The sequence below is a fragment of the Peromyscus leucopus genome, chromosome 20 (genome assembly GCF_004664715.2).
Source record: "Peromyscus leucopus breed LL Stock chromosome 20, UCI_PerLeu_2.1, whole genome shotgun sequence".
NCBI lineage: Eukaryota > Metazoa > Chordata > Mammalia > Rodentia > Cricetidae > Peromyscus > Peromyscus leucopus.
In genome coordinates, this window is record NC_051080.1 from 27,299,024 (window position 1) to 27,309,845 (window position 10,822).

Below are 10,822 nucleotides of genomic sequence, written 5' to 3' on the forward strand. Positions count from 1 at the left end.
AATTTCATTCTCATTTGTCCACTGCTTGTCTTTGTTTTGCCTTATAATCCATCCACTTGCTAATAAACATGTTGGAACCAGTATTCACGAGTTAAGATGTATTTGTTTTCTGTGAATTTCTCCCCTTAAACTACTTGGTTGAAACCATGGTATTTCTACTGGGACTATTTTCCTTTGGCAATGTCTTTGAAAGCTACCACAGAATGAAAGGAAAAATTAGAGTCTGTTTTCATTATGAAATCTCACATTGAGACAACCTGGCTGTATTAAGAGCTCATATTTACACTTCTTGCAGGTAGCATATAGTGCCTTCTCTGTGATCATAAAGGGGATTTGAGATTGGAGAGATGGTAAACACATTGATGGTAGCATAATTTGAATACTATGCTGTGACATTTAGAACATGCCGATGCCCTGTCCTAGGAGAACCCTTTTTAAATTATTATTATTTCACTCTTTTATTTGATGGGTGCTGTGGGATGTTCTGTATCCTGTGAATATGTATTGCTCTGATTGATTGATAAGTAAAACACTGATTGTCCAGTAGCCAGGCAGGAAGTATAGGTGGGGCAAGCAGAGAGGAGAATTCTGGGAATAGGAGGGTTGAGTCAGGAGTTGCCAGCCAGACACAGAGGAAGCAAGATGTCAGGGCAAAACTGAGAAAAGGTACCAAGCCATGTGGCTAAACATAAATAAGAATTATAGGTTAATTTAAATGTAAGAGCTAGTCAATAATAAGCCTGAGCTAATGGCTTAGCATTTATGGAATAATAATAAGCTTCTGAGTGATTATTTTATAAACAGCTGAGGGACCATGTGGCTGGGCAGGACACAGAAAAACTTCCAGCTACAGATGGGTGACACAACATGATATCTCCAGATGCATTTTCACTTGGTAAACATCACTATCAACTTGCAAAACATCCAGAGACCAGAAAACATCTCAGTGCAAACCAGAGGTATATAGGTCTCTGATGAAAACACATGTTCTTCTTCCAAGACCCTAGGAGTCATGTGCTATGATATTCCCATGTGTCTTGATACATATTTTCTTTGCATCATTTTTCCTCTTACCCAAACCACTAACAACTCTATAATGGTAGATACTAATAAACAATATGTACAAACCTGTATGCCTGCTAGTCTTAAAACTTAGATGTGCTGCCAAGATTTTGGCATGTATGCAAGCCTTTCATGACACCATAAAAACAATGAGAGAAGTGCTGTAATTCGACGTCGGAGATGCGGTGTCCAAACCAGAGAATACTTATTGTGTGGTATGTTATTTTTTTAAGTGGACCTTAAGATGAAAATTTCTACTTTTATTTTCCATTTTTAACATTCAAAGGAATACGTCTGCATGAGTTCGACCACCACCCCACAAGTTAATGAAAGTGACTGATCCTTGAATATTCATAAGGCTCTTTTCCACACAGAAAGGAAGAATAAGTCCTACAACAAAGTTTTCTGAAGAGGGTGTTTCCCAGTTATGCATTGATGTGCCTCAGTTAATAAACCGTGGTTGATTATGTTTCTACAAGCCATCTTCTTCTGTATCTTGCCACACCAGTGTGGTTTTCTTGGTGTAATGGATCAATGGGTCTGTGAAATGTAGAAAACTGTCACTAAGTTCTAAGTAAGTTCAGCCTTGGGGAAAATTGCAAAAGAGATTTTCCCATTCCACACACTTGTGAGTTATGACTGACTCCCATTCTTCCTCAGCAGAGGAAAACCCAAGTAGTCCTCTCATACACCATTTACCAGAGACCTCACTGGTCTGCCCTTCTAAGGAGAACAGATGGAATGAGGATGACCATTTGTGTCTACTCCTTTAATCTGCAGGGACTCTTCAGAATTAAGCCTCTTAGGAAACACAGTCCTGAATTAAGTACAGATAAGTCAGTGACCAAAAACTTTGAATAATTTGTATATTTTCAGAAGTCATGAATGTGAATTATTTCCTCAGGGAATGCAGACACCTATAGCAATTTTATGTGTATTAGTGTTCTACCTATATGCGTGTATTCATAACACTTGAGTACAATATTAGTAGTTATCAAGAGATGGTTTCAGATCCCCTTGAACTGCAGTTAAACCTTATTATGAGCCATAATATAAGTGGTGGGAATCAAACCTGGGTCCTCTGGAAGATCAGTAGGTTCTTTTAACCTCTGTGCTATCTTTCTAGCTCTATGATGGTATATTTTACTTCCTATCAATCTTGGGATCAGAGTATTTCCATTGGTTTGCACTGTGGTGAGCCAAAAGAATATATTGTAGAGATTCAAATGTGCATTAAAGCTATACTTTGACCAGCCAAGGGTGTGTCAAAAGGCAAGCCATTTATTATGAATATTTGGTGTTATCCAGCTTTTAATAGTTTAGCTGTCTTCTGCTATTAAATTCTTGTATGCCCAAATATTCCTAGACCATTTGACAAACAGTTCAGCTCCTCAGACCTGCTGAACTTCTAAGTAACTAACTCTCCCGCTGAACCTAGGAAAAAGCTGTCTGGAGACCCATAGCTTTGTTTCTTGTGCAAATGAAGCTCAGACCATCCCCTTTCCTTGAGACCTAGTGGCTCTCCACAGCAATTGACTGAGAACAAAAGAGGTTTTTACATATCAAGGTGGAAGGTAGGATGGAGCAACATTCCGTGGCCAGGGGAAGAGGAAACAGGCCTTTTCTGTACAGGAGAGAGAATGTCATAACCAGAGAGAAGGGAAGAACACAGAGGTTTTGTAGACAGTAAGGCAGAACTCTTGTAGAGTTCATCAGAGTCAGGAGTAGAGAGCAAGTAGAGATGGAGGGCAAAGAAACAGAGGATGAAGATGAGGCTGGAAGCATAAGAGCTTGGTTGTTAGCAAGACTATGAGAGAACTGAGACTCAGGATGGAACTGAAGCTATGTAAACACGATTTCATCCCAGAGAAATATAGTAGATGGACAAAGTGTATCTAGATTTATTCCTCTCCTGAATGCCTGATGGAGCTATAACTAAATAGGTAGAGTTTTGTCTTAGAGGAATAAAATTAACAGACATAAGAGCATAGTGTACATAGATCTTTTTTTCCCTCAGATATCCCATGCTGGACATAGCAGTTTCCCTGAACTCTGGGCAATCCATACTGTACTTGAACATCTCAAAACTGATATCTTTCAATTCACACTCATTCTGTACTTTATAGGACATTTAAGTTCTGTCTAGAATGGCTCTAGTAAAGCATATAGTCTTGGTTTAAATATAACCCAAATCAGAAACAAATTTCTTCTCTGTGATTTTGTTGTAGGATCTATCCATGACTCAGCATGAAGTTTATCACATGGTAGGTTCAGCTTGGTGATTTGTATTCAATTAGTAAAGTGATCTTGGGGAAATGGAAGTTATTTTTGAAATACTCTCAATAAGCTAGATTTTTTTTTTTTTTTTTTTTTGTAAATCCAAGGATCATTTAATTGGTTTTAATTTGAAAAGGTTATTTTGTGGATAATAATGAAAACCCCCATCATCTTCTGTGATTCTTCCAATGTTCTTTTCGATCCACAATCTGGAATAAAACTAAAAATCAGACTGTCTCTGGTACATCAGATTCATTCCATAATCCATTTTAGTATATTTAAAACATTTTTGTCTTATAAAATGGTTTATTTTGTTAAACATTTGCCTAGCATAAAGTGTGTACTTCATATTCCCAACACCCACATAAGTATCAGACATGTACGATGATCCGCTTATAGTACCAGCACTCTGAAATCAGGGACAGAATATCCCTGGAACAAGCTAGGGATTCACACCAGCTAATATCAGGAGCTCTTGGGTCAGCAATAGTCCCTACCTCATTATGTAAGGTGGAAAACAAACTAGTAAGCTTGCTGATACCAACCTCTCATTTCCACATGCACGCAAACCAACACAGGTGAACATACATATACACACGCACATACCACATACTCAAAAGAAATCTTTTAACCTCTCACTTCAGTTTAAAATATTTCATCACATAAAAAGGAAGCAAAATAGCTTTGTCAGTCAAACCCTCCGCTGTCAATACTTGAAGTCCGGCTGGGCGGTGGTGGTGCACACCTTTAATCCCAGCACTTGGGAGGCAGAGCCAGGCAAATCTCTGTGAGTTTGAGGCCAGCCTGGTCTACAGATCGAGAGATCCAGGATAGGCACCAAAACTACATAGAGAAACCATCTTGAAAAACCAAAAAAAATAAAAAAATAAAAAAAAAAAAACCCAAAAAAAACAAAAACAAAAACAAAAAAAAACCAAACCTCTAAGCCATAGGTACCTACTAACATGCTTTCTACTTATGTCGACTTCTGTTTCCTACATATTATATATAAATGAAATCATGTAATCATGCATGTAGTGTTTTGGCACTAGACTTTCTTAGTTCAAATGTTTACAAGATTTGTTCAAATAGCAGTTTATATCTGTGTATTATTCCTTTCTGTTGCTATGTAATCTTTCATTATATAGAGGAACTGTGTTTTGTTACTCATGTTGGTGGCATTTCAGATAGTTATGAGATAGTTATTTTGTTTAGTGTCACTTGTAAGGTTGCACTCTACTAAACAGATTTTGCTTGATAGGGCAGAGATCAAAGGAAGTGGTCCATCAATTTCCATTGCATCAACCCTGGTGATGAAGCAGTGACTGATAGATGAAACCTGGGGTCCAGTGAGTTCATTGTGTACAACATGTTGATGGATAGAATACACCTACTGTAGTATCTAATGCATCATCATCATCTCGTTTCCAAAGAGATAGAAAAGCGTATTCAGACTGCATGTCTATTATTCTTCAAAGGTCTGATATTCTCTCTTTTTAAAATAACTTCAAATTAATGTTTTATGTGTAAGAGTTTTGTCTTCATGTGTATCTGAGTACCACTTATATGCCTGGTGCCAAAGTAGGTCAGAGGAGTGCACCAAATCCCCTGGTATAAGAGTTACAGATGGTTGTGAGTTGCCATGTGGGTACTGGAAGTTGAACCTAAGTCCTTGGGAAGAGGAAGCAGTGATGGTAACCACCAAGCCATATCTTCAACTCTAAATATACTCTGTTTACTAGTGGATAATTGCTAGAGAAAACAGTTACAAGTTATGTTAAAGGTATATCGTGGTAATTTCCCCTAGGTCGTCTTCCATTCCACTGCAGTCATTCCACACGAGATCACAGCCACCTCTGGACTCCACTGCAGTCATTCCACATGAGATCACAGCCACCTCTGGACTCGGAGTGTTAGCGGCAGTTCCTCTTGTATGTTCAATCTTTATGTTTTTATTTGTGAGTTTTCTTTCAAACTCATAGTCTTACTTATGCATTTTTACCTTGCAAAATGAGCATGTGCAAACAAGCAGTGCCTATTTCTGACTGTTTATTCGGCTTTCCTTTGCTTTTCAGGCTATGATGAGTCATTATTCTCACAGTTCTTTGGAAAAAAAAAATACCCCCATCTCCACTTTGCCTTTTCGGCTGTAAGTGTATCTTCAACCCTGGAATTCTGATGGTCAGTTGCTTGCCTGAACCTTCTTTGTATCATGGTTCCAGAAGTCTCATATTTATTAGTAGGCCTAACTTTATAGCTACCTTCCAACAGTCTGCTCTTTTCTGAAGAGGAAGTTATTACTTAGAGTTCTTTGTGAGCATAGAGTTTCTCTAGAGCATAGTGTAGAAAGTACCCAGGGAATTTTTAGGAGGAATACAGTATAAGCACTTGGTGGATCTTGTTTCTTCACATAGCCTAAGTATTTAGAAATTTCTAGTTCCTTTTTTTCCATTTAAACCATTTCTGGACTTCCCCACTACAGCAGTTCAGAAAATTTCAGCTTCTGTTTATCATGGTCTACCACTTTTACAGACTTCCAGGGGCAATCTTAAACAATAAATTGTCTTAAGGTCTCAAGTCCTTGCCTCTTAAATGAGTGTTCCTGCATCAGTGAACCCTCCTTTTTTTATCTGATGTCTTGCTCTCAGCTCAGACATTGCAGCAGTCCCAGAGGCTATCAACTAACTATGTCCTCATGGCTGAATGACAAGCTCTCTCTCTCTCTCTCTCTCTCTCTCTCAAAGGGCCATGCAATCTTCACACTTCCATGGCTGACCTGCAATAGTTGTTAGTTTCCCCAGGGTCATGCAGTCAGCTAGTGTCTGATCTTCCAGCAGTTTGACAGCAGAGGCACAAGAGTTAAAATATAGAAATATAGCTGATACTGTAACCATAGCAAACACATGGACTTGGGATGGTGCAGAGTTTAATACGAAAATGGCTGAGTTGTACAAAAGGTTGGCAGGTAGGGCCACTGAGGGCTGGCGTGACCTGTATTGGGGAATATTATTTTAAACTGTCACTTTTGTTTATGTTGCATTTGTTTAACTCTGAAGCTGTGTTACTGTACTTGTCTAAAATACCTGATGGCCTAATAAAGAGCTGGATGGCCAATGGCAAGACAGGAGAAAGGATAGGTGGGGCTGACAGACAGGGAGAATTAATAGAAGGAGAAATCTGGGATGGAGGAAAAAAAAGAAGTAGCCAGAGAAGGAGGAGGATTTCAGGGACCAGCCACCCAGCCAATGAGCTGCACAGCAAGCCATGGAGTAAGAGTAAGATTTATAGAAGTAAGAGAATGCGAAAAGCCCAGAGGCAAAAGGTAGACAGGATAGGTTAAAGAAAGCTAGCAAGAAACAAGCCAAGCTCAGGCCGGATATTTATAAGTAAGAATAAGCATCTGTGTGTGATTTATCTGGGAGCTGTGTGATGGGTCCCCCAAAAGAAAAAAAAAATAGACCTGCTTACCCTCATAGCATAAATACATTATATATCTGAACTCATCAACAGAGCCAAAGCCAGGCTCTTACTTTTCTTGAGCTTGGAACAGGGATTTGTTTAAAGGGAAATTTCCAGATTCATATTGAAACTGGATGGTAGATCAGAACCAGGGGAAAACGATGGGCTTTGTCCTCTGAGCTGGAAGATAGCTACAGAAAAATAATAAGTGTATAATGTAGTTGTAAGGAATTGGTTGAACATGATTGAGAAGAGAACCTAGTTATATGTTGAAAGTGTAGCCAACAGAATTATTTGTTCCTTTTCTTACACATGTAACTTCTGTGGAGAGAGTTTCCATGGAGCCAAGATAATATCTGCTTACAGAATTTCTGGAAGAAATGTAAATTTATCTTTATGAGAGATAATGAGGTTTTTTGTTTGTTTGTTTGTTTGTTTTTCACTGTTCAGTCGTTTATTTTACATCTTTAGAGTCCCAGCCCAACTCCATATTTTACTTCTTAAGGGCTAACCCACCCCAGGGAAACAGAAGCACTCTGTCCACCTTAAAGTGCAGGACAGCCCTCAGCCATGGATCCCTTGCAGAGCAATCCCAGCCCCAAAAGGTGTGGTACTCAGCCTGACCAGGCCGATCCAGGCTAGCAGCACTGACCAATATCAGGAGTTCTTGGATTTTCATTCTTTTCTGGCCCTAGAGGCAATGATTCTGAAGAAAATCCCAGGAGCCAGAGTTCTGAGATAGACAGACATGAATGGCAGTAAGTCGGTCAAGATCACATCCTTTTTCTTCTTCCCCACAGCAGCAAGGACATCCCGGGCCACCTCTGCAGGGCTTCTGCCCTGGGCTGTGTTCTTGTCTAGAGCTCCGTATCTGGAGCCATTGGCAGTGACAGCATTTACAGAGAGGTTTGTATAGATGTAGCCAGGGCTTATCACAGTCACTTCAATGTCATCTTGCTCCATCTCAGCATGCAAACAGTCAAAGAATGCCTGGGTTGCATGCTTGGAGGCCAAATATGCTGATCGAAAAGGAATGCTGATCTTGCCCTGGATGCTGCTGATGGCGATGATGGGGCCTCGCTTCCTCTTGATCATGGAGGTTAGGAGCACTTTTGTTAGAGCAACAGGGCCAAAATAGTTGATCTCTATCACCCTCCTGTCCATGTCCACTATGGTATTACTGATGGCACCACAGTAGCTGACCCCAGTGTTATTGATGAGGATGTCCACATAGCTAAAGCACTGTAGGATCTCAGGAGCAGCACCAGGATCTGCAAGGTCAAAGGTCACCATGTAAGGTTTGTGTGTCTGTCACTCTGCCGAGCCCTGAGGTGGCACCTGTAACCACCACCACAGCATTCCTCAGGTAAGCCTTTGAGTGGATCTGCTGTAGCACGCAGAAGAGGCTGAAAATCCCCAGGCAGCCAAACAGCAGGGGCAGGATGGTCATCTGGGTGACCAAGTCCATGACCCTCTCCTTCAGCATACTCTTCCTAGAATCTCTAGGTTACAAACTTTTAGGAGAGCTTGCTGTTCCAAGGGCTTGCTATGGTCCATTATGGAGAGTGGGACCAAGGGCTTGCAGGCTGTGGTGTCTGGAAAGCTCATGCCCAGGCTGGGGTGCCACTGGTCCAGGCGCTCTAGTCCTGGTCACACATCCATACACACTGCAGTAGCTGTGAGCACATGACCTAGCTCATTCCAGGCTCAGGTGCCCTTTGCTGAGATAATGAGTTTGTGTCTTCTGTTCTTCTTTCCTTTTATCCTTCATTGTTCTTCTTTTCTTCCCCTCTTCCTCCTTCCTTCCTTCCTTCCTTCCTTCCTTCCTTCCTTCCTTCCTTCCTTCCTTCCTTCCTTTTCATCTCTTTCCTTTTTCATGCTCTCTCATTCTCCCACATTCCTTCCTTTGTTCATGAACTATTTAAGTGTTCAAAACAATTCACTGTCTGTCCCTATTACCATTTGGGTAGGAAATGTTCCCAAACATAAGCTCATATTCTACAGTTCTGGGACTCTATAGGGTGATGCTGGATGACTGGATGATCTTGGTGCATATTCACTAACAAATTTATCTGCTTATGAATATATATCACCTACTGCTGTGGGATGGTGTGTATGTCAAATGGTCTGATTGGTCAATAAATAAAACACTGGTTGGCCAGTAGCCATGCAGGATGTATAGGCAGGACTAACAGAGAGGAGAATTGAAAGAACAGGAAGGCTGAGTCAGGGAGACACTGCCAGCCGCTGCCATGACAAGCAGCATGTGAAGATGCTGGTAAGCCATGAGCCATGTGGCAAGGTATAGATTTATAGAAATGGATTAATTTAAGATGTAAGAATTAGATAGCTAGAAGCCTGAGCCATTAGGCCAAACAGTTTAAACAATATAAGTCTCTGTGTTTACTTGGTTGGATCTGAGTGTCTGTAGACTGGCAGGTGACAGAGATTTGTCCTGACTGTGGGCTAGGCAGGAAAACTAGCTACAAATGGCACCCAATGTGTTGGCAAGAGTTTCCACCTAACACCTGAATAAAAAAGATTCTAAAATGGAGCTAAAAACAGTTCTTAGGTGTCTCTTTCAAGCTAGTGGCAGCCTGTGTGTTTTAGCTACTATCTACTAAGGTGGGCTCCTGGCATGTGCGCTTAACCTGCAGTATGGTGGGAATGAGGCATCTCTAAGTGGCACATTAAGCTGCATTGTGGATTTAGCCTTTGCTAGTACAAAACAAAAAAGGAGGTTTCTGGGCTACACACTGCTTTGATAGAAGCATAGACCCACTATTTCTGAGAGTTGATGGCTCCCAGAGCTGGTGGAAAACATACCACTGCCATATTGGAAAGCTGAAATGGGTGGAGCCAGCAGCCACAGTGTCTTTTCTGTCTTAAAATGCTGCAGTTTAAAGCAATAAGTTCACAATAAGACTGATTAAAATAGAATAGTTTACAATATATGTAAAAAGGTGTAAAAAATAAGCCACTTAAACATGGCTGTCACACAGAGAATCTGGATTATGTTCCCTTTGATATTCCTTACTGAAGAAAAACATTTGATTGCAAAAGCTATTGAGTTATGCCAAAATGTATATTTGAAAGGTACCTTGACTTCAAAATTTGATGTAAGGACACGTTGCTTTGGAAAGAAGGCTCTGCTATTGTTTCCACAGAAAGCCAGAGGCTATGGATTTGTTCCAGATTAAGATACATCAGGTTTGACCAGCCAAGACCCCCTGAAAGGTCTCCAATAACACCATGGCCCAGATAATCCAACATCCAGATTAGATTCAAGGCAACTGGCTCAGACAATACACTCTCACAGACTACTCCATAATCCTAAAATTTTCTTTGTGTCCCCATAAGATACAGCGCCCCCCTCCAGCAGGAAGTAGTAAGAGAAGCTGTGCCCCAATTCCCAAATATACCAAGCTAGCTTTGGAGATGTGTAAAAGTTAAAACCTTCCTTAAAAAAGAAAAGAAAAGAAAAGAAAAGGGCAAGTGCTGTGGGATGGTCTGCATGTCAAATGCTCTGATTGGTCAATAAATAAAACACTGATTGGCCAGTGGCCAGGCAGGAAGTATAGGTGGGACTAATGGAGAGAAGAATTGAGAGAACAGGAAGGCTGAGTCAGGGAGACACTGCCAGCCACTGCCATGACAAGCAGCATGTGAAGATGCCGATAAGCCACGAGCCATGTGGCAAGAAATGGGTTAATTTAAGATATAAGAACAGTTAGCAAGAAGCCTGCCACAGCCATACAGTTTGTAAATAATATAAGCATCTGTGTTTTTATTTTGTAAGTGGGCTGTAGGACTGCCGGGGCTTGGCGGGACCTGGAGAGAATTCTCCAGCTACAACCTACTGAGTCTATTTAGCTCCAAATGGCTTTTGGATTGACTATTTGGCTTTCTTTCAATACCCATTGGTATGGTTTGTCTTGGTCTTATGCTCTCTGGCCTTTATACCATGGAAAAAGAATGGCCCATCTTGATAATGACTCCAGAATCATGGAGCTTTGTGATAAAG

General features: G+C 40.7%; 1 pseudogene; it reads right to left on the reverse strand.

The window, feature by feature from the left end:
* Positions 1-7,455: 7,455 nt before the first annotated feature.
* LOC114705460 lies at positions 7,456-8,345 on the reverse strand (annotated as a pseudogene).
* Positions 8,346-10,822: the final 2,477 nt, after the last annotated feature.